The sequence below is a fragment of the Megalobrama amblycephala genome, linkage group LG9 (genome assembly GCF_018812025.1).
Source record: "Megalobrama amblycephala isolate DHTTF-2021 linkage group LG9, ASM1881202v1, whole genome shotgun sequence".
In the NCBI taxonomy this organism is placed as follows: Eukaryota; Metazoa; Chordata; class Actinopteri; order Cypriniformes; family Xenocyprididae; genus Megalobrama; species Megalobrama amblycephala.
Window position 1 is genome coordinate 38449700 of NC_063052.1, and position 26577 is coordinate 38476276.

At 37.0% G+C, this 26577-nt stretch overlaps 1 protein-coding gene across 16 annotated transcripts in view; it reads right to left on the minus strand.

Moving 5' to 3' along the window:
- The window catches only part of slc39a4 (solute carrier family 39 member 4), a 133533-nt gene that overhangs the window by 35414 nt on the left and 71542 nt on the right, over positions 1-26577 (minus strand). For 14 of the 16 annotated variants that reach the window (XM_048203114.1, XM_048203110.1, XM_048203106.1 and 11 more), the window contains 6 exons: positions 24829-24948; positions 22791-22886; positions 15044-15124; positions 13286-13404; positions 2837-2910; positions 1008-1142 (listed from right to left, as the gene is read on the minus strand). The gene's annotated coding sequence lies outside the window, so the exon portion shown is untranslated. The remainder of the gene's footprint in view (positions 1-1007; positions 1143-2836; positions 2911-13285; positions 13405-15043; positions 15125-22790; positions 22887-24828; positions 24949-26577) is intronic. The other 2 variants (XM_048203107.1, XM_048203115.1) reach the window with 2 other exon arrangements.

Sequence of the window (26577 nt, forward strand, 5' to 3'; positions counted from 1 at the left end):
CTATAAAAACGGGGCGTGTCGTCATGATTCGAAGTTGATTGACAGCTTGTCTGAGGACTGTCGGAGCTTCGAGGGGAGATTGAAGATGTATTATCTAACTATTAATTTTCGATTTCTTTGTTATTTAACACCAACAAAATTAGTTGTTCAGCAGTAAACTGTACTAACCGACCTACAGGATCTGACGGATCACTGAACCTTTTTCTGTAACAATAAATATGGGCGTTATAAGCTAATTAATAAATGTTATTAGTTAAGATAACATGCCTAACGTTAGCCATGACGGGGAAAAAAGCAGGTGATCGTTATCTGGCAGTTACTTATTATTTTTATGGGTATAAAATAATAATTAGCAGGACAAAACTAATGATAGCTTACAGCAATCGATCTCCTAATTTTAGTTGAACTTGATTTAAAATGGCAGGACCGTTTCTGACGATTTAGAGTTGTTTCTAGTGGCATATTATATAGATTTTATCTACTGAATTTGCTGTTTCAAAAATATTATTGCTCTAGAAACAGAATAGCCTATTATTTTATAGGTAGAATTTTAAATTGTGTATAATTTTTATAGTCTATTTAAAATACATGAATGGTGACGCAGTCGTCTGGGCGGAAGTTTGATACCGCGACTCCGCCTCTGGGCTCCACTGACGATTCCTTCTGCGCATGCCCAGGCTCCAAACTTTTTTTTTTTTTTTGACGTATTGCGTAACGTGTCAGCGCCCATTCGTCGGCCCATTTTGGCTTCAGTTCAATACAATGGAAGGAAGCGGCGTCGCGTCGTCCATCTTTTTTTACAGTCTATGGTTTTAACTCGTGGCGAGAGATTGCTCAAAACTGCGCATGCGTACGAGTCAAATGAAGTATACTTTGCAAGGCTGTGAGTTCGAATAGCGTATGCATAAAAAAACGAAGTATACTTTGCATCGTTGAAAAAGAGGGCGGGAACTAATGCACTCTATAACTATTGGTCAGACTCATAGAGGATTGATCACATCACTTACCCTCAGTATGAGACTTCAGCGTGTGCGTCACCCAGCAGTGTTTGTGCTCCAGATATGAATGATTCCTCAGAGCATGAGTCTTGTTGAGGAGAAACTTTAATAAGTGATCAGATGTACCATTTTCACCTGCTGGACCTTAAAAAAGGTGAAAAAAGTATTAACCTACTTTTAGAAACCATAATACCTTAGAAACACACTAGCATCATGACAGTGACATTTGCACAAGAAAACAACACCCATTTCCCGCAGAACACATGCGGTTCTCTCTATTATGCAGTTTTTGAAGATAAACTCTTTGTTTGGGGAAGGAAAATGTATTAATTATCATCTGCTTTACAATTTAATGCTTAGAAGCGTATTTGTGTTAGAACTGAGTAGAATTATCTCGCTTATGTTTTGACTTCTTGTTGATTTTTTCCGCCGGCAGCTTTTGTGCAACAATCCCTGTAGTATTTTTAGTGGGAGAAGTTTTTTTATTCCTCCTCCTCGCACTTGCTGAGTCTGTTTCGGAAGATTATTGAGTTTGCTATTTGGGTCACAGCATGCTGTGCTTCCGTACATTATGTTTGGGAATAGCTGTGGAGAAGATACATATCTCCGGAAACATTCCGCACTACGGCTGCTGCGGCGCATCCCATCATCCATTCGCCCCGTGAACCGCTTCTCCGGGTATCTGACATGTTCTCGGAGCCTATCAGACCCGTCGCCTGACACGGGAAGATAATTAGCCGAGCGATTAGGTAAACAATGGGCTTAATTGAGTAATCAGAGAGAAGGAGAAACTGCAGAGGCTACGATTAGAAATCTTCAGCAGCGGCGCTGGGTTTGTTTGGGGAGCGCAAGACGGATTTAATCCGTGCAATTCCTGCGAGAGATGCGAGATCTTCCCTGCGGAATGCCAAGACACCGGAAACTTTCCATCTTTGCACATGCTCTCTCTCTCTTTCTCTCTCAATACTCCACAGCAGATAAAATGATTTTATGATTTAAGGCGCAGATTCTGCCTCGGGCGTGAAATCTAAGTTCATGTTACGGTTGGTGGTGATAGATTTTCCTTTATTGCTTCCTTGCTTTTCATGCATTTTGCTCTTTCAGCATTCAGATGAAACTTGTGGATGCTGAAAAGCTTTTGTGTCAGTACAAGTCCCCTTTGAAAGTACCAAATTCAGGCCTCTTTAAGTTAACTAAAAGGTGAATAATATAATAAAATAACATTGCATTCACAGTAGCCAAGTTTCCATCCACATATTTTCTTGCAAATGTTTGGTTATTGAATAAAAAATGCTGCATGGAAATGCAAAGATGCAAATAAAATTGCGTTTTTAATTAGATAATATGTGCATAAGCTATGACGGAGACAAATGAACCAATAAATTCCCAAAAAGCGACAGTACATGTCATATTCCAATGTTTTGCATTTCAAACAGTAGCATGCTACATTATTGTCACATGACCTCATCGAGGTGCATGTTTAATTCAGCACATGGTGTCCAGTTTAACTTAATATAGTACACAATATAATATTACAGTATATAGTGCATGAATGCATACTCTGTGCAGTATGTGCATTTTCTGCATGTATGCAACTACATCTACAGTTGCCAAAATGCACAATGCATACTGTATCCCACAATGCAATGCATTCAACTTGACCTTCCATTTTAAGTGTGGTGAATGAACCAGAAGTCAAATCCTTCTGGACTAGTTTGATCAGATTTAAAATGCAAAATATATCCATCTGCTTTATATACAAATTTGTGATATTCCAGTGTTTTTGCAAACATTACGGCATGATAATGGAGTAGTAAATTCCGTCATTATTAACTCACCCTCATGTTGTTCCAAACCTGTATGCTGTTATTTGTTCCAGCGTTCACACTGATCTTCTCCATGCAATGACAGCCTTAAAAGAACAAAAAAGCAACATAAACATACCATGTGTTAGTCATACGATATCTGTTCCGTTATATTTTTTGAACATTGATGCAACCGCAAACACACAAACACTTTTACAGTCCAGCACGCAGCTGTTAAGCGGGAACTCTCCTGTCCAATATCCCAGCAGCCCTGAACACGAGACCCCAGAGACAAACACTCATTCATCATGAGCTGTCAGGACGCCCGGGGCACCATGTCACGCTGCTGTTGATTTAACAGGAGACTGTCTGACATGCTCAGACCTTCCAGAACAACTACCCAGATTTACAACACGCAACCTGCCTCTAGATTACCCATTATCTCCCATTATTAGTCCAGCGCATGTGAGGGACTTTCACTTTCACCCAGGACTGAGTTGGACAAATTTGCTATCTAACCTTTAGGATTTTTAAGTGATATATACTATACAACAAACTGCATGATTTTTTTTTAAAACTGTTTGATTCAAAAGGTAACTATATTATCGGACAACACTTTAAATAAAGTTGGATAGAGATCTAGTTCAGTCATGAAACTCTACAGGGCGCTCTGCTGATCCTGCAGCCAATGAGACTGCTTGATCAACATTTTGTTTGCTGTAAGCTAGTTCCTCTGAACCCCTCCACCTCCCCAGCTCCACCTGCCTAGATCTGCTACGGGATTTATGTATGTCTATTTATACAGCAGCAGCAGATCTTACATGCTCACAGCAGCCTGTCTGTGTATCTATTAGCAATAGCAAGTCCATACAAGCTCTACACCAGCGTAGCAGATCTAGTCCACCAAAACCAAATACATTAACATTGCCTTTTTATGATTGAAATAAGTATATACTGTAGAACTATACTGTACTATATACAGCAAATCTAAACTGCTTGATCGCTTATATAATATTACAAAATGTAAAATATTTTAATCGCTCAGCTCTAATCTGCTAAATGTGAATATGAGGCATGAGTATATTAAGATATTATAAACATTAACATCATGATTTTCTGTGAAGATGCTTTGGAACAATGTTGTGAAAATGCTATACAAATAAATCTGTTTTAAAGGTGTAGAAAGAGCCGGGTCAGTTTGGACTTTGGTTGCATTAAGTGCCTCTTTTTCAAACCTTTGCTGGAAACATCCTAAACACTTTTTAAGGCAAGACACTGAAGGGCAAAACCATTGTTTTTTCCATGCACTGGTCAATTTAGAGATTTTAGGCAATATTGCTTCCATAACATGTCTTCTTTCAGACTAGTGGAAATAAAACATCCAAAATACCCCTTTAAGTGTTTATTACACTTTATCTATTTGCATCTGTAGATTTCAAGGCGGTGAGTCAGAAATCTCCACTTCAGCAGCTTTACATTCACCAAACTTTACAGCTTTATTCCTCTCTATATTCTGAAGGGTTTCTTCATATATCATTCACCTGATATATAGAACATTTTATTCCTAAGAACATGGTGAAGATTTATTCATTTTCTGGCTGTTGACAGTATTTTCTGATTTATGGAGTGATAAAAAGAGAAATCCAAAATCTCCTCTCAAAATCAAACAATAATTTTGAACCCGGATTTATCCAATGCTCAGATTTCTGTTCTGGAAACATATGTAAATGAGCACATATTTAATTAGATGATGCAACATTTGCATATTTAAACATAACATTTCAGAAAACTTTTGATACCAACCAATTGTCTTAATGTATTGTGATTAATCATTGGGGAAAGTATGGTGAGATCTGTTAATTAAACTTTTTTACCCTATTCACATGTAGTGTTGGTCTTAAGCAGGTCTCCCTGCCCAAAACCCTTCTAAAAACCCATCTAAAACTTGTTCATTTCAGCACTGACATCCTCATCCCTACTGAAATCAATGGATTTCACCATGTTCAATGACGTACTGTAAACTCCAATGTGAAAGTGCTCTTAAAGAATGTTCTGGCCCGGGTCGGGATACGTGACCCTCGAACATATGATGAGCGTCCGTGCATCTTAACCTCGGACAGCCCGGCAGACTCATGGATTAGCGCCCCGACTCATTATCAGCGTTGAGCAGTCGAGAAATACACTTCAACAGTTTCTTTCCAATTTCTCACTTGGTTGATCTAATATGTGAAAAGAAAACGAATCGACCCATGTCATTGGGTTATTATTTTGCTAATGTGAAATAGTTTTTTTTCATGAGTGTGCGTTCCAAAAAATCCAATCAACATTCCTGACCACAGAAAAGGGCCCTTTTCCATGCGTTGAGATTAAACACCCTCCAAATTAATAATCGTTAGCATTCGACTCGGGAACTAACCACTGTGCAAGCTCTTAAGAGCCTTTATTTGCATATTTTAACATGCTTTGTGAACCCTGTTCCTGCAGTTTGGAAGGATGATAATGTTCAGCGTGATATTATGGCCGCGGAGCATATGGTGTCTGTCTCGCGAGCTTCTGATTGGTCAACGATAGGCTGCTTTCAGAGAAAGTGGATGGTGTCAGAGCTGAGTGACGGTTGAAATGCTGCGATTACAGTGTTGAAGAGGACCGGATCGAAAAATGAACTTGTGCACAGTCCGAAACCCCCCATATGACTGAAGGAGAGGTGAAGGTCAGACGTTTAGCTGTAGGTGAAAGAGGCAAAGCAAAACTTTTAGTATTCAGCACAGGATCTAGCTCACATCAAGTAAATACCAGCTTGTGAAACAGATTTCAAACATTGTCACATGACCTCATCATGCTGATTGTGTAATTCAACAAATGGTTGAGAGATATTCCAATGTTTACCAACATAAACATTTCAAACAGTAGTAGTTTGCTACATAATGTCACATGAATTCAAGTTGCATGCTCATCAGCTGATCAGTTATTTTGCATTTTAAATCATATAACATGGTATACATCATGCATGCTATGTATGGCAGAACTGCGTGTTATAAAGTCACAATTTCGAGTTATAAAGTCAGAATTGTGAGAAATAATGTCAGAATTGCGTGATATAAAGTCAGAAATACGTGATATAAAGTCAGAATTGCGAGAAATAAAGTCAGATTTGCGAGATATAAAGTTAGAATGCGAGTTATTGCCAGGAGTTTGATTGACAAGCGATCTAACCAATCATAACGCCGAATCCGCCATTTTGTCCGACAAAGCAGTCAGGAGTTAGAAGATTAACCTCGATGGACTTGAACTTGAAAAATGATGTGAACTGACGTCTTTCTGCGTTTGAAACAAAATTCCTTCTCATGTTCATTCATGTTTATTTGATGCTATTAATTAACAAGCAGGAAGAGATGATCGCTTCACGAGCCGCTTGAGCTGAGCAATCGCTACAGATCGCTGATCCCTGATCGCTACAGCAATCTGTCACGACACATTAAAAAGCCACAAAACTTTTTTATTGTTTGAATTTCTTAAAAAAATTACACAATTTAAGCTGGGAATTTCCTGGGAAACTTCCATTGTCAGTGTGGTGCATGAACTGGAAGGAAAACCATTACTTAAGTACTGTTTATTGTTTAACATGTACTACTTCATATACTGTTTTTAAAAACAAGTGTGCACTATGCAGTATACTAGCATTCCATTGAGAACACAGCCCATCTCTCACTGGTGCATTAAACTAACAGCATTTATTAAATAATGGTTTTCCAGGTAAGTTCATGCCCTTAATAGGATTCTGCTCTGTGTGCCTGATCCTCAGAGGTGCTGGAGATCTCAACCGGAGAGGTCTTATTATGATTAATCTCACCTTGGCTAATCGCTTCTCTTCGCTAACAATTCTAATATCAGACGCACAACATGTTTGTTATTTTATACTCACCAGGCAGATCTTTACCCCATATGGGAAATTAGTATTTACGCTGGTTTTCTAGTTCTCATTAAGAGTCAATTATCAATGTCTCATGCTTTAGGAGAATGACAAATTAACTGTTTACAAACTTAGCATAAAATGAGACGACAACATTCACAAATGCTTCTCGAAACACCTTGATACAGTGCGGGGAATATTCTTTTTAATTTGTCAAATGGAAATCAAACTTAATTAAGGAGAATGGCTACATCTGTTCCACGTAAAGCTTGCAGGGTCCATCAACCCCCAGGTGGTCTGATAATTAAAAACATATTTCTTCCTACTTAAATGAAGTTAGACCCTCCACGAACATCTGTTTGGAGAGATCTGCCGTGCCTACACAATATGACACATCGTAGCCATCAACGTTTTTTAACTATGTTTCAGACATGGAAGAAATCACTGTAGTGTTTAAACTGAATCTGTGTTTTGATTAATTTCTGAGGGTCAGCCTGTAGCGTTGTGTTCATGTTGGTCGACGCGCACTTGACTGCTCACTTATTAGTGCTATCAACACATGCAATTAACAAAATAGAGATGTGATGCCGTTTTAAGAGTGAAACTTGATAAAACCTTTAAATGTTTTTGAAAATTTCCAAGGCTGCATTTATTTGATCAAAAATACAGTAAAAACAGTGAAATATTATTACAGTTTAAAATAACTGTTTCCTACATAAATATATTATAAAACGTAATTTATTCCTGTGATCAAAGCTGAATTTTCAGCATCATTACTCCAGTCTTCAGTCACATGATCGATGTTGAAAACAGTTGTGCTACGGAATATTTTTGTAGAAAATAGAATAGAAAATTCAAAAGAACAGCATTTATTTTAAATCTTTAGTAACACTATAAATGACTTTAATAATCAGTTTTGAAAAATTTCTCTCCAGGTCATTCTGTCCTATCATAAATGGGGCAAAAAGGCATAAAAAAAATATTTTTTTCCACAATTCAGTCAGTCAAAAAATGAATGTTATAAAAAAATTAAAAACAATGTAAAATGCTGTAGGAAAAAACCTATTAATTTGTTACCTGGAAGTTAACAAAATAATATTTGTTAGATTTAGCAAGATATTTACAATAATATTTACTGTAAACTACTGCAAAAACTTTTTTGAAGTAAATAATATTAATTAACTTTATTTTACAAATAATATATTATATTTAAAACAAGAATGCATGTAATTTATAGTGAAAAAACAGTAAAAGAGCATTCCCAATAGTCCCTGTGTGACCCATGAACTAAGATTATATTTAATTTAATTAATGTTACCTTTTTATTTTGAACTGTAAAATATATCCATGCATCAAAATGCCATACTATACAATGTCATAATTACCGTAACGATTCCGAATTGTAAAAAGCCTTCACATGCTTGTGGAACTTGTAATTACAATGTGTAATCTCGTAATTTTCTGAGATTTACGACTTGTACCACCTGACCACTGCAGATTTAACGTGTGTTCGACTCGAAGCTGCGCTGCGCAGACCGATCGGAGTATGACATCAAAGTACCACGAGAGTGATTCGAAAGCATACAGAGCTTTATTTAAGGTAATTACGACATGGCGTGAATGCAGCATAATGCCTGAAACACCGAGTAAAAATTTTAAATCGCTTTGTATTGTTACACTGTCGGAAGTATATGTAAATGAACAATGTTTACTCGTTCTCTGTGTTAACTGGACAGAGAAATTCACATTCTTTTTTCCAGAAAAATTCTAGACTTTTGACAGCTCTGAGGCTTTTGTAAAAACTACAGATACTTCCGCAATTTTGTTTCCCAGCCCACGGACAGTCGGATCGACAGAGGGTTATTAACAGAACAGTTACTGTAGGTTTATCACTGAAAATTGTATAATACTTTGTCTACTCTTCAAACAGAATTATGGTACAAATGGAACACTGTGGCAACAGCTGTTCTAACCTGTAACTTTCTCTCTGTATTTACAATTCTTAGCAGCCTTTAGCTGCTGCTTAAAATGCATTGGATCCTTCACTGGAAACCGAAAGTAACTCATTCCCTCTAATCATTTACTCTTAGGCCATGTGTCCACCAAAGCGTTTTTTAGCTAGTTTTCAACTTTTTGAATGCTTGATATGATACAAAAATACTCAAAATCTCAATATTCGTGGAAGTATTACTAATATCTCATTTCACAGATAGTTTGTTTCTGTACTTCTGTTTCTATATAAAAATGTCGATACAATTTAAAGTATTTGCTCTGGTTCTCGTTTTAAATTATTTTGTTCCATTATTATGCTTCTTGTTGTCATCTGTTGACATTGTACAAGCGGAATGTGGCGGTTGGTCGGTGTTGTATTTGTCCCGCCCCTCCTCCACTGTGATTGGACAGCTGGGAACAAAGTGACAGTGATGAGCGCTGCATTTTACCCAAAGTTGAACATTCTTCAACTGGCAACTGGTAAAAAACGCCAAGTGCTCAGTGCTTCAGTGTGAAACAGACGCTCAGAGCCTCCTTACGCTCCTAGTGTTTTAAAATCACGGTGCAGTTGGGAAAATAAGCTAGCCTTGGAAGAAACGCTTTGGTGGACACGCAGCTTTAGAATTATTGCATCCGGGATCAAAACAAGTCAACACTAAAAGTTTGCTTAGAAGTATTTCCTACTAAAGCAAGGCGGCATTTGACTGCATTGCAGACTGGTGGGAGTGGCCTTGGACAGCATCATGCCAAGTGCATTATGGGTGTTGAAGTTTTCCTACCTATTTGGCAAAAGGGAAGACAACAGCCTTTTTTATCTAGTCAGGCAGCACTGATTTAAATTTTTTCCTCTGTATAGGCAGCCACGTTTTACTGAAAGCCCATACTGGCAGTCATATTCTTGAATAAGCAAGTTACAATCATGCCATTGGCCATAAGAAATTATCACTGGGACAGATTCCAAACTTATGAAAATCTTGAATTGTGCGAAGTCGAAGAAGCTCGCTGGGGCTGGTTAGCTCCAAATTGGGCACCCAATGCGTTCTGGGCACTTAGCTGGTCATTGATACATAGAAAGAAGAGTGGAGAGCTCGGGGTCGCCCAGTTTCTTCAATGCTAATCCTGCGCCAATTAGTTTCTGCCCAGGAGGGTCGGGCATAATGGCTCATTACGGGACGAGCGCGCTCATCTTTAGACGACCCCCCCCTCTGCCATCAAATTAAATATGATGGGACCCGTGAACAATGTCTTATTAAAATCAACAATTGATCTCCTCTTTGTTCGTTTGGCTCGTTCAATTAAACAAACGTGTACATCAGGCCGGCGCGGCGCGGGGTTCAAGGCGAGTTCTTCTCATCCTCGCTGCGTCTGTGAGGCTTTGAAGATTTTCCGAATCGCTGGAAGTCTTTGTGTGGGACGTGCCGGATACCAGTAATGACCCCCTCAGTTTCAGTGCGCCATGTTTCATATGGATTATAAAACTCTCAGTGTTGCAGGCAATAATGCCAGGATGAAGTTGACTTTGCAGTGTTTCTGACAGGTCAGAGTTTCTTTAAAACACTCTCAAATGAAGAACAGCTTTTCAGATCAATGTTTCTGCTCTCTCAATACACTCAATTATTGCAATAGCGTTTCAGGCATTACAGGAGGCATTTTGATGCTATACACACCCGCCCACCCACACAGTTCTTACTAATAGTACAGGTAGCAAAAAAACAAAAACACAATCACCAATATTTGTTTGTAGCAGATGCACAGTCATATAAACAAACACAAAAAAAGCAGAAAAATAATGATATAAACTAAAAATGATGTAAACATTAACTAAATAACATAAAATGTCATCTAAAAAAACAAAATGCAAATTGTTAATAACTGAGAAGAAAAAAACATTTAAATAAAATATTACGAGATGTAATGTCACATAGGGACCATAAATTAAAGGACCATAAATTATATATATATATTTTATATATATGCGTCTGTGTGTGTGTGTGTGTGTGTGAAATTAAGAAATTATTTTATATATATATATATATATATATATATATATATATATATATATATATATATATATATATATATATATATTAGACAGACATTTATCCAGTCTCTAGCAGTTGCTCATGACTCCTCAAAATCCCAGTTGAAAATGAATGTTTCCAGCTACTGTTGGTGTGAAAGCCTCATGAGCAAACCAGTTCTTGACCAGAATTAATGATCAAGTTCTCCTTTATAATCTAAACTAAGCCATTACATTACAAACAAACAAAACAGCTGTTCTCAGACCAGTAACAAAAGTGGAGCAGCAATTAAGAACAGGCTGTGACTGGAAGATGCGGTTCATGAGAGCAAGTGTCTGAAACGGCCTCAGGAGGAGCAAACGTGAGAGAAGAACGAGCGAGCGGCCCAGTCGTCATCAGGACCTGTTGGTTCCCTCTAGAACATTCTCACACCTCTCACACGGTCGTCATGGAGATCTGGCCGAGACTGGCATTAATACACCTGAGAAACCATGACAATCGCCCCAAAATGAGCTGATTTACAAGTGGGCAACTAGCTCCAAGATGGTGCACATGCACAAATTTATTAAAGATGCATTCTGTGTTATTATTATCAAATTAAAGCGTTTGCACAAATATCAGAATTTTCAGCAAATTGCGTATTTTTGCTCAGTTTGGGCTGTTTTTTCCTCCATATTCTCACTATATCAGACTATATGGGCCACAAAAGCCTGATATATCACATATGACAATCAACAAACTAAAAACGTGCAGTGACAATTTTTTAAAAAAAAAATTTTGTCTAAAGGTTCAATTTCCTGACTATCATTTCATCTGTCACGATTTACAGGAATAATGAGAGTTGGACGTGAACAACTGTTACTGTAGCAATGCGGCAGAGTTGAGCACAACTTTATGCAAATGCAATGACTAAAAATGAAAGTGAAGTCACATGATAAGTCTCCTGATATAGAGGAACGCCTGCAACCAACGGCACAGGAACTTCCAGTCATTTAATCTCTGTCAGTGTGAACGCACCACAAAGTATTTACAGGCAAGAGTTTAAGAGCTATAGAGCGTATACAACATATACAAGCCATCCTAGGTGTATATGACTATCTTCTTTCAGACGAATACAATCCGAGATATATTTAAAAATATCCTTGGTCCTCCAAGGTTTATAAGGGTTGTGAATAGTAGGTCAAATTCTGAAGACAGAAAAGCAAGAAAAAAATGAATCCATATGACTCTGGAGGGTTAATAAAGGCCTTTTGAAGCGAAGGGATGCGTGTTTGTAAGAAAAATATCCATATTTAAAACTTTATTAATTCAAATAATGAGCTTCTGAGCTACTGTGTACGTCAATTTGGGCGGAAGAGCAACCTTTGACCTGACACAATGACGCACGTGGAAGCGCAGAGGAGAGAGCAAAACAAAACACCGGTCACAAATTAGAAGTTTAAAATGAGAAATTTTTAAAGAGAAATGTCAGAGGATTTCGATATAAGAGTTTGTTGCCCAGCCGTATTTGTTTGAACCGCGAGAGGCATCTAAGCTTATGATACTCCTACATCTAACATCATACGTTGGGTCAGAGGATTACTCATTTAGCACAAGTCGACTTGTGCATTCTGAGTGCGGTCTTCAGAATTTGGCCTACCATTCACAACCATTATAAACCTTGGAGGTCTAAGGATATTTTTAAATATATCTCAGGTTGTGTTCGTCTGAAAGAAGATAGTCATATACTATGGATGGCTTGAGGGTGAGTAAATCATGGGATAATTTTTATTTTTGGGTGAACTATCCCTTTAATACCACTCTGGATTTTTCCACTGGCCTTCAGATTACTGCAGAAAATAAGCTCTGTGACCAACAAATGTGTACATGTACATTTTGTTTATCATGATCATCTACATATAGTCAAACCAAAATTTATTCAGACACCTTAAACATTTAATTCATTAATTCAGTTTATTCAGTATAGTTTAAAAAAAAATATATATTAATAAAATATGACAAGATCTCAGAGTCAAACTGTTTCAGAATAAATTAATTTTAATTATGTCAGATAACACTTAAGCAAAACATGTTCAGGTCAAAGTGTCTGAATAATTTTTGGTTCCAAATTTGTATCAATTTTACTGGTAGTCCACTGTATGAAGAATTTTTGGGTATAATATGTCACTTTATTTTGCTATCCTCACTTACATAAATGAACTATAGTGTCCTGCACCCACTATATCAAAAATGTCTGAATAATTTTTTGGTATGACTGTATATAAACTAATACATTTTCAAAACTGAAATAATTCTGGGCCTGTTTTTCTCTGTGGATGAATTTCTAGTTTTAACACCATTTCAGAAAACATAATCATAACCTTTAGATAAGCTGCTGTGAATCTTGTGTGAAGCCAGCGCAAGTGTTCGCATCTACAACTGGAGTGAAAGCACATCCAGCAGACCGTGATCCAGTACTTCCACCCTGACCCATAATGCTTCGCGATGCTCTTAAGATGAGGTGGGTTCCCCTGGGGGTGTGTGTGTTATGGCTGGATAGTACACTGCTGTGAGCCTTACTGGGGAATAAACCACTGCTGGCATCTGTGTTTGCGTCCCACTGGGAGCCTGGATCCCAAGGCCCCTGCGGAGGTCTGGGTTTTGGGTTAAACATGCACGAGAGGGGGGCAGATCCTCACCTGGGAATGAATGCATGTCAGAAGCAGATTGTAAACACACTGGAGACTGTTGCAAAAAGTGTGACACTTCAGCAGTGTAGTACTTTCTTAATTGGCCCCGGCCACTGAAAGTACTCATTGCTGTCAAGGACTGTGAGCCTATCGAATCAAACAGTTTAGAAGATGCAACACGTGCTTCTGAAGCTCAACTTGTCGCTAGCAAACCCAAGATTCATGGGTTAGCTCCACAGAGGATGTATATACTGATAAAATGTATAGCTTGAATGCAATAAATAAATACTTGGGATGAAAGTGTCTTTCAAATGCACCAATGTAGGAGTGAAAGAGAAGTCAGAGTAGTGCTAATCCAGCTCGAACAGTGTTATTTTAGTATTATTTATGTATTATCCTATAGTATTTATCAATATTCTGAATTAGCACACTGTAAATTTTAGTACACTGTAATAAAAAAAAAAGTAGTTTCATTAACTTTAATAGTGGCCAAATCGGATAAATTATTATTTGCAGTAGAAATTAATTTAAAAGGGAATAATGGCTGAAACATTTGAAATAAAATAATTATTTACAATTGACATAAAATAACAATTTAAAGAAAATATTTATTTGGTTGATTTAATAAAATAAGCCAAATTAGGTTACATGAACATGAACTTTGGTATTGAAAACTATTAAACTAAGTTCAAATAACTAAATTTGTCAATGCAACTTAGAGTCAGTGTAAAATGATAACTCAAAAATGTAAGTTAAATGAACACAAGCTTTGGTACTGAAAACAAAAAAAATTAAGTTTACCCTACTTTCATAAAGTTATTCCAACTAAACTTTATAAGCTCAATTACCTAAATTTGTCAAGTTGAAATACTTAATATTCTAAGTAATTAAAAGTCAGTGGAAATTGTTACCTCAAAAAGTTTAGTGAATAAAAACATTTTACAGGGAGTGCCTGTACTGAAAACTTTAAGTTCACCTTACTTTCATAAAGTTAATCCAACTAACAACATTAAATTTGTCAAGTTGAACAAACTTAATATTCTACGTATATACAACTTAACTGAGTCAGTGCAAAAGAACTCAAAAAGTTGAGTGAATTAATTTAATTCTATTATGTGCTTTTGTCAGTTTTATTAGTTTAGTCAGTTTTATTAGATTTTTTATTTCAATTTTAGTAATTTCAGTACTTAAACTTATACTTTTAGTTGCATGCAACATTTCTCATTTTTAAGTTTAAGTTAAAAAGTAAAAAAAAAAAAAAATTGTATATTTATATTTTATTTCAGCTTTATTTTAATGAAAAAAATCCAATAAAATATGTTGCGACAAATGATTATAGTTTAAGTTTAGTTTCAGTAAAGTTACAAATTTTTTATTCAAAACTGGATAAAAATAAACAAAATAACTTGCTATTTTCTAAGACACTGGATAACTGAACAATTACTGTATTAAACATGCAACATAATGAGGTCACATGACAACAATGTAGCATGCTATGTTTGAAACATTAATCATTGCATATTGCTTCACATATTCTTTTTTTTTTAATTAGTAAGAAGAATATACTGCACAGTATGTCATTACAACAAAGAGAGAAAGAGTAAAATTACAGTCACACTTTGTTTGTGAATTTGTGTGTCATTCTCACCTGGGACAGCATAAGCAGAAGGTCTAGAGGGAATGACAGCTTTGTGTTCACTGTGCATCACTATTATTCCCCCTTAAAATACTTCAACAACACACACACACACACACACACACAGAGAGAGAAAGATAGTTAGACAGCAACAGGAACACACATTAAAGCACATTTGCACATGGTTCCCAATTAAAATTAAGTTACAGGTCCAACACCTGTTAAACTATTTCTATTAGCACACAAAATGTTTTCAACTTCAGTTTATGGCTCTTCAGTAAAAGCAGTGATGCACTTATGATGGAAGTCTATGGGGTAATGTATGAGGATACATGTCACAATACACACTATAGCAACTTAAAGATTAGACTTACTATTTATTATTAATACATGTGTTTAGAGTGATTTAGACACTTTACAGATGAAAAAACACTCAATTTTGTATGGATAAATCCATTTGAGCACTTGTGAAATGTCTTTCCACCTATACACGCCCATTGTAAGTGCATGACTGTAAACACAATCTTTCAGGGACGAGGCAAAATTATTAACTGTGCAAATAAACAGATCTGTATTTATTCTGAAGTATTCCAAAACCTGAAAAATAAAATAAAATGCAGATAAAATATCATCAAGATGTGAATCCACAAATGCATTGCCCATTTTTCTTGACTAAAGTTTTCAGCCTTTACTTATCCATTCATATTTGTTTATGCAGATTCAATAATACATATTTCCCTGTAAAACCTCATGGCCTTATTAAATTTAAAATATTCCAAACAGCTCATTTCCTCTTTTGTGAGCAGCTCCGAAGAATATCCAGAATAACTTTTTCACCTCTCTTTTTTGAAAAAAAAAATCATTCACAACTTCTTTCACTCTGTCTTTGTTATACTTTCATTAATATTTTCTTTATTTAAGGTCATCAATATGCGCATTTAAATACGGAGCGCCATGGTAATGGCTCACATAATGGAGGGAAGTGAACAAAGGCGTCCCCACCAGCGGCCCCGAGTTCGGAGGGGGGAGAGGGTCCGGGAGAGGAGGGGGATTCATCTCTGTCTGCGGGAACAAAGAAAACCTGTAGAGTGTGTAAAGAGGGTCTCTGCTGCCAGCGAGCAGGAATACATTACAGCCCGCAGTCATTCGCACCGCTCCTGTCTGCAGATACGCTTGGTTTTGTTTCGCACTTTACAAGCGACCGATGGAAGGTTTTCTGTAGGACAGGAAGGTGTTGCTTCTTTGTTTTGTTCATTTTGCTTTGCTTTTTTTTTTTTTAGGTGACGCTGAAGCTACTGCATTTGTTAAATGCCAAAAATATCATTGCACTGGACGAAATGCATGCTTTTTCTCATGCATATCAAACTACTGGATGCTAAATGAAAAATAACAACATGCAACTAAAGATATACTCATGCATAGTTAGGATAGGAAAATGAATACAAAGTTTGCATGAAAAACAACTCTTGTTTTTTTATGGAATACTGAAGTGTGAATGATTTGTAATAAACATTATAGTTTAGAATAGAACATTAAGCAGTTCTGATACTGTTGCCAATTGATGTCTAATATAAAAGCCCTGAAGCCAAAACAATTGAGATCCCCTGATATAGAAGACTAAAATCTTCTATAAGAACATTATGGAAGGAAATAAAAACAATATTTTGGTGCAAGTTCCCTTCAATGCCAACATTCACCAGTTGCATGCAAGCCTCACTCTCAAAAACTATGACTGAACCTACAAAAGTACTTATTGTTCTATCACAATGAGAATAAAACATGGTTGAGAGCATTTAGAAGCTCATAATACACCAATTTTTTAATCTTCTTATAGAAAAAAAACCCTCTCTATTTTGGTTCAAGTTCACATTCCATGCAACATGCACACATTGCATGCAAACCTCATTCCTAACAACTATGAAAAAACCTACAAAAGTACATTTAGTTTGCCGAACAATGAGCAATTTTGATACAATCTTGGGCCGCCACTTATATATATATTAGGACAAACCAGTTGAGTGTCCCTGATATAGAAGACAAAAGTCTTACATAATCATCTTATAGAAAAAAAATCTGTTTTTGGTGCAAGTTCACCTTCAATGCCAACATGCACAGGTTGCATGCAAGCCTCGTTCACAAAAACCATGAACAAGCCTACAAAAGTACATTTTGTTTGCTGAACGATGAGCAATTTCGATTCTTTCTTGGGCTACCGCTTGATGTTCACTATATATTTAATGAGAAACCAGTTGAGCTTCCCTGATATAGAAGGTATAAGTCTTCTATAATCATCTTACAGAAAAATTCTGTTTTTGGTTCAAGTTCACATTCATTGCCAAGATGCAACAATGCCTCACTCTCAAAAAACATGAAGAAAAGTATATAGCAAAAAAACATTTAATGCATTTTATTTTGATGTCTAATTTTAAAGACATTTTAGTTTGCTGAACGATGAGCAATTCTGATACCGTCTCGGGTCGCCACTTGACGTCCAACATATAATCTGAGTCCTGAAGCCAAACCAGTTGAGAGCCTCTGATACAGAAGACAAAAATCTCTCACTCTTTCTTCAGTCTCTCACGCACAGATGGTATTCCTCAGACTAGTGCTCTGGAAAGCCAGAGGGGTGGGGGTTAGGGTTCGCTCTGTGATTGTTGATATCAGTGAGGTCCCAGGCTGCTGTTCCACAGTCTATTTGCCTCTCATAACAAAGCCTTTTAGGGGCCAACACTAATCAGGCTTAGCTGGGAGCACTGCGCTTATCAGGGACCGTCAGACCGCTGGCGCTGCCAGCTTGTTCGCCACTGATAGCGACATCGGCAACTAAATTAAATCTAGATTCCAAGAAAAAAAAAAAAAAGCGAGAGACACAGAAAAAAAAAAACCCTTTCTCCAAATGATGAGAATAGCTTCTGCCCGAAGCCCCACACCCACTCCGCCTTTTCCGAGATTTTGGGAATAATAAATCCTTCCCTGTTAAAAGAAAACGCACTGGACTTCGCCCTCATAAACAGTCAGGCTTTTAATTCACATTTGGCCTTTTCCTTGTGCCAGGGAAGTCTGCATCCCCAGCCGCTGTGATTAATTGCCCAATTGTTGATCGAAGATAGCGTTCTTCCCTTTCAAGGACGAAAAGAGAGCTGCGGGTTTTATTGTCGGTTAAGCACGCGGTGAGTTTCTTGAGGTGCCGCGGCCAGGCTATTGAGACGATGAATGACTACTTCAGGGTCATTTAAGCTGGAGAGCTCTCGAGTAGGGCTGAAACAGCAGGGAAATGAACTCCACATACACTTGTGCTGCTGAATAGGGCCTGAATGAAGCAGGAAATCGTTAAAAGGGCATTCATGTTGCTCGAGACGCTTCCCCTCGGCTGTGAAAAGGACTTAAAGGTGCCACAATCAGGATTTTTTCACAGCCCAAGAATCGGGGATCGTTTGTTAAGCGTTTAATTGTCACGCAGGTGAGCGCTGTCGAAATCTTAAGGAGGTAAATTGTCGGGGTTAATGCGTGACATTGTTCTGAGCTATTGATTGTGTTGGCTTGATGCAGACATTTCAGCACAACACAACACAAAGCAGTATTCCCCGAGCAGGGAATGTCTTTGTTCGGCCTCCGCGCATAGGGCACCTGCAATGGATTTGGCATCGCCATCTGTGTCACAGATTTTTTTTTTTTTTTTTTTTTTTTCATAAGCACACTGGGGAAAAGTGTGCATGTGACCTTTTGTCTTCTCGGGGAATGAGGCGTCTTCATTGTCCAGGCTACACTCAAGCATTCACAGTAAAGCTGCAAGAACTAGAAACGCACTGTGAGAAGCAATTCTTCAAGTATGATGGACATTCGAGTTTTAAAAGATATGAAGCATTCACCTGTAAATGATCATTACTTACCTGCATACAGACAATTTCACTACAAAACAAGAACAAATGAATAGTTGTGCTCACTAACTGTGCATGCATGTTAAACTTTGGAACATATCTTGCACTGTTTATGCCATGGACATGAATGATTTCTTGATTAATTTACTAGGTGATCAGACCTTCAGCTGGTGGACGAAGAAACATGAAAAAGAGTAGAAAACGAGCCATCTAAAGACTAGAATATCAGAGATTTGAGGGTGCTCAGCAACTCAACAAGCAGCAGGTAGATGCCTTAAAGGGGACCTATTATGCCCCTTTTCACAAGTCTCTGGTGTCACCAGAATGTATCTGTGAAGTTTCAGCTCAAAATACCCCACAGATCATTTATTATATCATGTTGTAAATGCCCATTTTTGAGTGCAAGGAAAAACATGCATGTGTCTTTAAATGCAAATGAGCTGCTGCTCCCCGCCCCCTTTCCAGAAAAAGGGCAGAGCCAGTACAGCTTGTGCCTCGGATACTCTGTCAAAAACTAGCAAAACATCAGTTTGGTTTTGATTATCATCTCTATCGCGGTCGCAGTCACGCTCACGCGACATTGCAGTTCTTGGTTATCATGAAAGTTAATTACTTGCATGCTTTTTAAAGCCATAACAGTTTGAACTTCTCATATATGGTTTTCTGAGCGCACACATATGAAGCACACACACAGACAGCGCGTCCTGTGAGTATCAAACTAAGTTCTATTTCACGTCTTATTGCACTTAAACTGTGAAATACACACAAGGTTGTGTCAAAAAAAACAAAGTTCACATAAACACAGTTGGTTATGTCTGTGAACATAAACAGCAGGGAAAGAAATCACATGTGTATATTAGATCTGTGTATTAAAGTGAAAGCAGAGTAATATACAGTACCTAAAGCTGTTAATATGAACCAAACAATAAAAGAAAAACAGAAAATCTCTTACTGCTCTTGACTGAATAACTTTAGTAGCTTTAATAAGAATACATTTCTTACTTGAATGCTGCTGTTAAATGCTCTGGAGAGGAGATAAACATGGCGAACTGTGTACAGATCACTCAGGGCGGGGTCTATGCTAATAGGGCTAATAAGTAAGAGTAGTGGGAAATCTGGAATCGCAGATTATAGGATGGTTGTTCTCACACACTGTGGACACACATCTGTGTTCAAACACCGTATAAAAGTGAATTTTACATAATAGGTCCCATATTATGGATAGTTCACCCAAAAATGAACATTTTGTCATCATTTACTCACCCTCAAGTTGTTACAAACCTGTATAAGTTTCTTTCTCCAGTTGAACACAAAAGAAGATATTTTAAAGAATAACAGATAGAAGAAAGAAATTCATTCAGGTTTGGAACAACTTGAGGGTGAGTAAATGATGGCAATTTTTTTTCATTTTTGGGTGAACTATCCCTTTAAGTCAAAAACAAGGGAGGCAATTGCTTGTTTTCCTTTGCAAGTGACCATTATTTTTAGCTTTCTTGTTCTCTCATCTGCAGCCTTTTAAGAGTCAACGTCTGTGTAGCCAAGCAAAGATGTCCTCTTAAGCCAGCCGTTGAGCTCCAGTCAACTGATGTGTGAAGCTGAGATTGTTGGCTGGTGAATCGCTCAGCCTCGCAGTCCATCCTCAAAATATTTCAGCCTCCTCTAATCCTGCTTTTCACCTCCACCTTCCTCTCGCACATTTGGGCACGTACAAATGCTGGCCGGCAGAGATGCAAGCACACACGCGCCAACGCAAACACAAACAAATAAACATACACACACATTCACAGAATATTCACACAGTCTCCTATAAAAAAACAATTGAGATGCTGTTGCTCATACTTGTGAAATCACTTGTAAGAAAAGAAAAATATGACAATGCACAGGTTTGAAAGCCTATCAGGATATAATGCAACCAACTTGCAATGCCCTAAACCACCCAAAACTCCCTAGAAACCACCTAGCAACTCCTGAGCAACCACCCACAACTCCCTAGCAACGAACTAGCAATCACACAGAACACTTTAGCAACACCTTGCAATGCCCCGACAAACCACCCAAATACCCTAATAGCCACCTAGCAACCACCCAAAACTTCCTAGCAACCACCTAGATAAGCCTTAGCAATCACACAGAACACATTTGCAACCACCTTTCAATGTCCTACAAACCACCCAGTAGCAACTCCCTAGCAACCACCAAAAACTCCCTAGCAATCACCCAAAACACTTTAGCAACACCCAAAACTTCCTAGCAACCACACAGTACTTTGTAGCAAACCACCTTGCAAACACCTAGTAGTAACTCCCTAGCAACCACCCAAAACACCCTAGCAACTCCCTAGCAACCACCTAGCAATCACACAGAACACTTTAGCAACACTTTGCAATGCCCTACAAACCACCCAGTGCACCATCGGAAACACCCAGTAGCAACTCCCTAGCAACTACCAAAAACTCCCAAGCAATCACAAAAAACACTTTTGTAACCACCTTACAATGCCCTACAAACCACGCAGTGCACCATCGCAAACACCCAGTAGCAACTCCCTAGCAACCACCCAAAGCTTTCTAGCAACTATCTAGATATGCTTTAATCACAAAGAACACTTTTGCAACCACCTTACAAACCACCCAGTGCACCATAGCAAACAGCTACTAGCAACTTGCTAGCAACCATCCAAAACCACTTCCCAGCAACCACCCAGAACTTTGTAGCAAACCACCTCGCAATGGCCTACAAACAACCCAGAGCACTACAGCAACCACCTAGCAACTCCCTAGCAACCACCAACCCAAAACACCCCAGCAACCACCAAAAACTTCCTAGCAACCACACAGTACTTTGTAGCAAACCACCTTGCAAACACCTAGTAGTAACTCCCTAGCAACCACCCAAAACACCCTAGCAACTCCCTAGCAACCACCAAAAACTCCCAAGCAATCACAGAAAACACTTTTGTAACCACCTTACAATGCCCTACAAACCACCCAGTGCACCATCGCGAACACCCAGTAGCAACTCCCTAGCAACCACCCAAAGCTTTCTAGCAACTATCTAGATATGCCTTAACAATCACACAAAACACTTTTGCAACCACCTTACAAACCATCCAGTGCACCATTGCAAACAGCTACTAGCAACTTGCTAGCAACCATCCAAAACCACTTCCCAGCAACCACCCAGAACTTTGTAGCAAACCACCTCGCAATGGCCTACAAACAACCCAGAGCACTACAGCAACCACCTAGCAACTCCCTAGCAACCATCCGGTACTCCTAGCAACCACCTACATACTGTACATGAACAGACACACAAATTCACAGAATATTCACAGACTCCTAAGAAAAAAAAATTGTGATGTCTTTGCTCATATTTGTGAAACTACTTGTTTTGGAAACAAGCATGTTTTGGAGGAGGGAAAGAAGATATTTCATTGCTCAAACGCAGGTTTGTTTAGGACAAAGCCGATCAGGATATAATGAGCTGAACAGGGAGTTTATCTGTAGGCCATCGCAGTTTTCCGTCTGTTTGGACGTCGATTGCAATTGGCCGAGACCTCTGACTTGGAGAGGTCAAGGGTCCGGCATTGACCTCAGGGGACGCGAGCAGAGGTCACTGCTGCTCTCGGTGAAGGTGTTGCCTAAGGAAAATGTCATTAACTGTGGAAAGCAGTGGCACCAATATTGACCACTGAGAGATCAGCCTTACATGAACCAGCAGAGTCCTAGCCAGAGTTTGACTGTTTTGCAGCTTATTCTGGTCAATTCTAGTTATTCCAACTGCATTTTGTTCTGTTTTTGCATGCTATTTTACTATTTGTGGGCCACAATTGTGCAGAAAACAAAAGGAATTAAGTGTAAAATATTGATAAATGCTCTTACCAGTTTTTTGTGCAATATGCATCAAGCAGCCAGTGAATAGACTGCAGGTGATCCGTCATCCGTTCAATGATCCTGTACTTTGGTAATGTTCGATTCCTAGGAAACACACAAATAAAAATACCTTTATAAAAAATACTTTTCTTGGTTAGTATTTTTTATCTAGTTTTCCAATTAAAATATCAAAACAGCCTTAAAATAAGAAACATCTCTGGTGTTGTTTGGTCACTTTAGACCATTTTTTTTCTTTCTTTTTTTCTTTCTTTTTTAAATGCTACTTCATAAGAATGGTACAAAACTAGTGACTTTTGTGGAAGTTGCAATGTGACCAAAAAAAAAAAAAACCTGGACTTGATTTGAAAAAGCTAAATGCTCGTAATAAATAAATAAATAAATAAATAAATAAATAATAGAAACAGCAGCCTTAGGAAATAAAGGGGAAATACGAAAAATATGAAAAAAGAGAGCAATTTTTTGGGGTGTACAATCTACAAATCAGCTATGATGCAGAAAAAAAAAGAAGAGGCAGTGAATATCAAGAGTGCAAAATACACATACATTGACTGTTGTAAGATTAATGGAAAAACTGACACTTCAAATCAACATTTCAAACAAAATATCTAAACCTTGACAAAAAGTAGTCTTTGGGAATGTGTGGGTGTGTGTGGGTGTACAGTGTGTATATATATATATATATATATATATATATATATATATATATATATATATATATATATATATATATATATATATATATATATATATATATATATATATATATATATATATATATATATATATATATATATATATATATATATATATATATATATATATATATAATACATACATCTCCAAATCCAGAACTTAATAAAAGTAAGTTTAAAAACAACTATAGAATTTACAAGCCTCTTTATATAGAGCTATATAGGAATCTAGTGGTTAAACCACAGCATTACAGATGTTTTTCTTTTTTATACTCCCACCAGATGACACTTGGATTTTAAAAGTCTCTATTTTAACATAAAATACAACAAAAAAATAGAAATACAGTTGAAAAAGTATTATTTGTATTATTTTTTAATGGGAAAAATTATAATAATTACTGCATAAATATTAATTGGTAACATAAAATTCTCTCAAAATAGAAAAGAGAAAAGAAAAAATATTATTGAACAAAAATATGTTACATTGATTTTACTGAAAAAAAAGAAAAAAGTTGCATTTCAGATGTTTGGTCACTTTTGACTGTGAACAAGTGTGACTCCCAAATGAACAATATCAGAAGGTTAAGCTAAACTGCACAAAACATTAAAACTTGTTTTCAGAGAATATATGTTGAGATATATATATATATATATATATATATATATATATATATATATATATATATATATATATATATATATATATATATATATATATATATATATATATATATATATATATATATATATATATATATGTTCATTCTTCCCAGCTACATTAGCAAATTATTATTATTTGCTTTAAGCATATGACTGGCCATATTTGCCAATGGGGTGAGAAAAAAAGAGAACTTTATATTGTGTCAAGGATGTTTAGATATTTTTTACTAGAAGATGAACTAAAATACTAAGATTATTAAAATTTAATAATTTTTGCAGTGTCTTATCTATAGATTAAAAATGGATTTGGATAAAGGTGTCTGACTTCAATAAAGAAAAATCCATACAATAATTTATCCAAATTTATCTTACAACATATATAAAAAGTAAAGCAATTATATATGCTCTTTTAGTTTGTTATTTGACAGACAAAAAACTTTTCTGAATAAAACCATAAGCCTAATATCATTTAAAGAATGACATTCCAATGCTTTATAGTGTATGTAAACTTACAAAAAATCAAATACTGGTATCAAATACAGGTGCACTGCACATCAACAGACACCAAACACATTGAGTGCAAGAAAGACATAAAAACAGTCGTTCTCTATAGTGTGAGTGTGAGAAGTGGAGCCTAATGAGTCAAAAACAAAGCAGTTGTCCACATTAATTACCATACTGCCTTTGTGCTGAGATCTGAAGATCTCTCTCCGTCTCACTTCATTCCTCCTTCCCATCATCCCATCAGGCCGGCACCTCTCCGTACGACAGGGTTCATCAGCACTTTCCAGCCCCTGGAGAAAAAGGACACATTTCAAACAAACAAGCCAGTGTCATCAGCAGAAAAAAACACACCAAAGAAATGAAGCCAATTCTGAATCCCACAGCGACCTGGTTATCGTATATTGCATGCAAAGTTCAATAAGCTCTGTTGCATAGCTTCAGCAAATTGGTGGCAGGCATGCGGCGGTCGGAGAGAGTGCTAGAGATATATTTTCACACGTCCCAGAGGCCCGAAGCAGCCGTGAGCGAGCAGGAGGGCTGAGCTCACCACACTTTCTGCTCATGTTAGCAGTGCTGAAGATTAGAAGCTCCCGCAGCATCACACCCCGAGGACCCCATCACACACACACACACACACGACACCAAACCTGTCGCAGACTCACGAGCGCCGATATTACCGCCATCACTCATCATAATGAAGCTTGTTTACATAATTCTGGAGTTTGGCTATGACTATGAAATTTGGTATTGCTGTTCATTAATATTTGGTGTGCATTGAGAGTAGAAAAATATGACAACAAGTATTTCAGGGTTGCAAACTTTGTTCACCTGGTTGGAGTGAGATTTTGAATACATTTGAGCTGAATCAATCATCTATTTGAGCTCATTTTACCCTGTAATGTCATATTTGATACATCAAGTTTTTATACTTCATATAGTATGATATAGGCCATATTGAAAGCAAAAATACGCATTTTGGAGCAGATGCTGGTATTTATATGGCTTGAGAGATGAACAAATAAACCTTCCTCAAAAGCCTGATGATCATATTTGATACTCATATTTGAACGTGATTTTTCTATAAAATGATGTCTGGATAATCAAGTAAACCTGAGATGCTTCAGTCCAGTAAGTGTTCATCTTGAAATGTTACTAACAATATTAAAGTTATTCTTATGTTTACTTGATAAAATCAGCAGAGATATGACAGCAGAAAGACACATGAAGCACAAGCTGAAGGAGAACGCTTGTACAATTATACTTTTTACTAGATAATAAAGTGTAAACTATCAATCAGACGACAGAAGGACTGGAAGAGATTGTGTGCGACAGGTTTATCAGTGAAGATTTGATCGTGATGATTATAATTTTAGGCCTTGAAGATCTGGGTATCAAATATGACACAGTATAGGATTTCGAGTTAATTTCATCTCAATGTTAAGGTTTTTGTTACACAGGATACAGACTTTGAAATTTTGCAATTGACATTTTTTCAATTGCATGCTGTTTACTACCTATTACTAGAGTGATACCAGCAAGTCATATTTCTGCCAAATTAAAAAAATTAAAAAAAAAAAAAAAGGAAATTTTTGTATGAATTGTGTGCCAAAATTGTATTTCTTTATTTTACCAGGAATATTCCCATTGAGATATAAATCTCTTCTGCCAGGTTTAATATATACTGTAAAAACTAAACTGCATATAACTTTGTCAACATTTCTACAGCAGCATTAAAATCACTAAATTATAGACAATAAAGAACAACAAAAGCACAATCTAAGTGTTAACAGGTCAGGTCATGATGTTATTGTTATGTATTAAGATCCCATTACAATTGCTATTCCTATCAAATATACTTTCTTACATAACTTGGATGTTGAACAACAAATATTTGATTCATTTCTTTGAACTCATTTCTT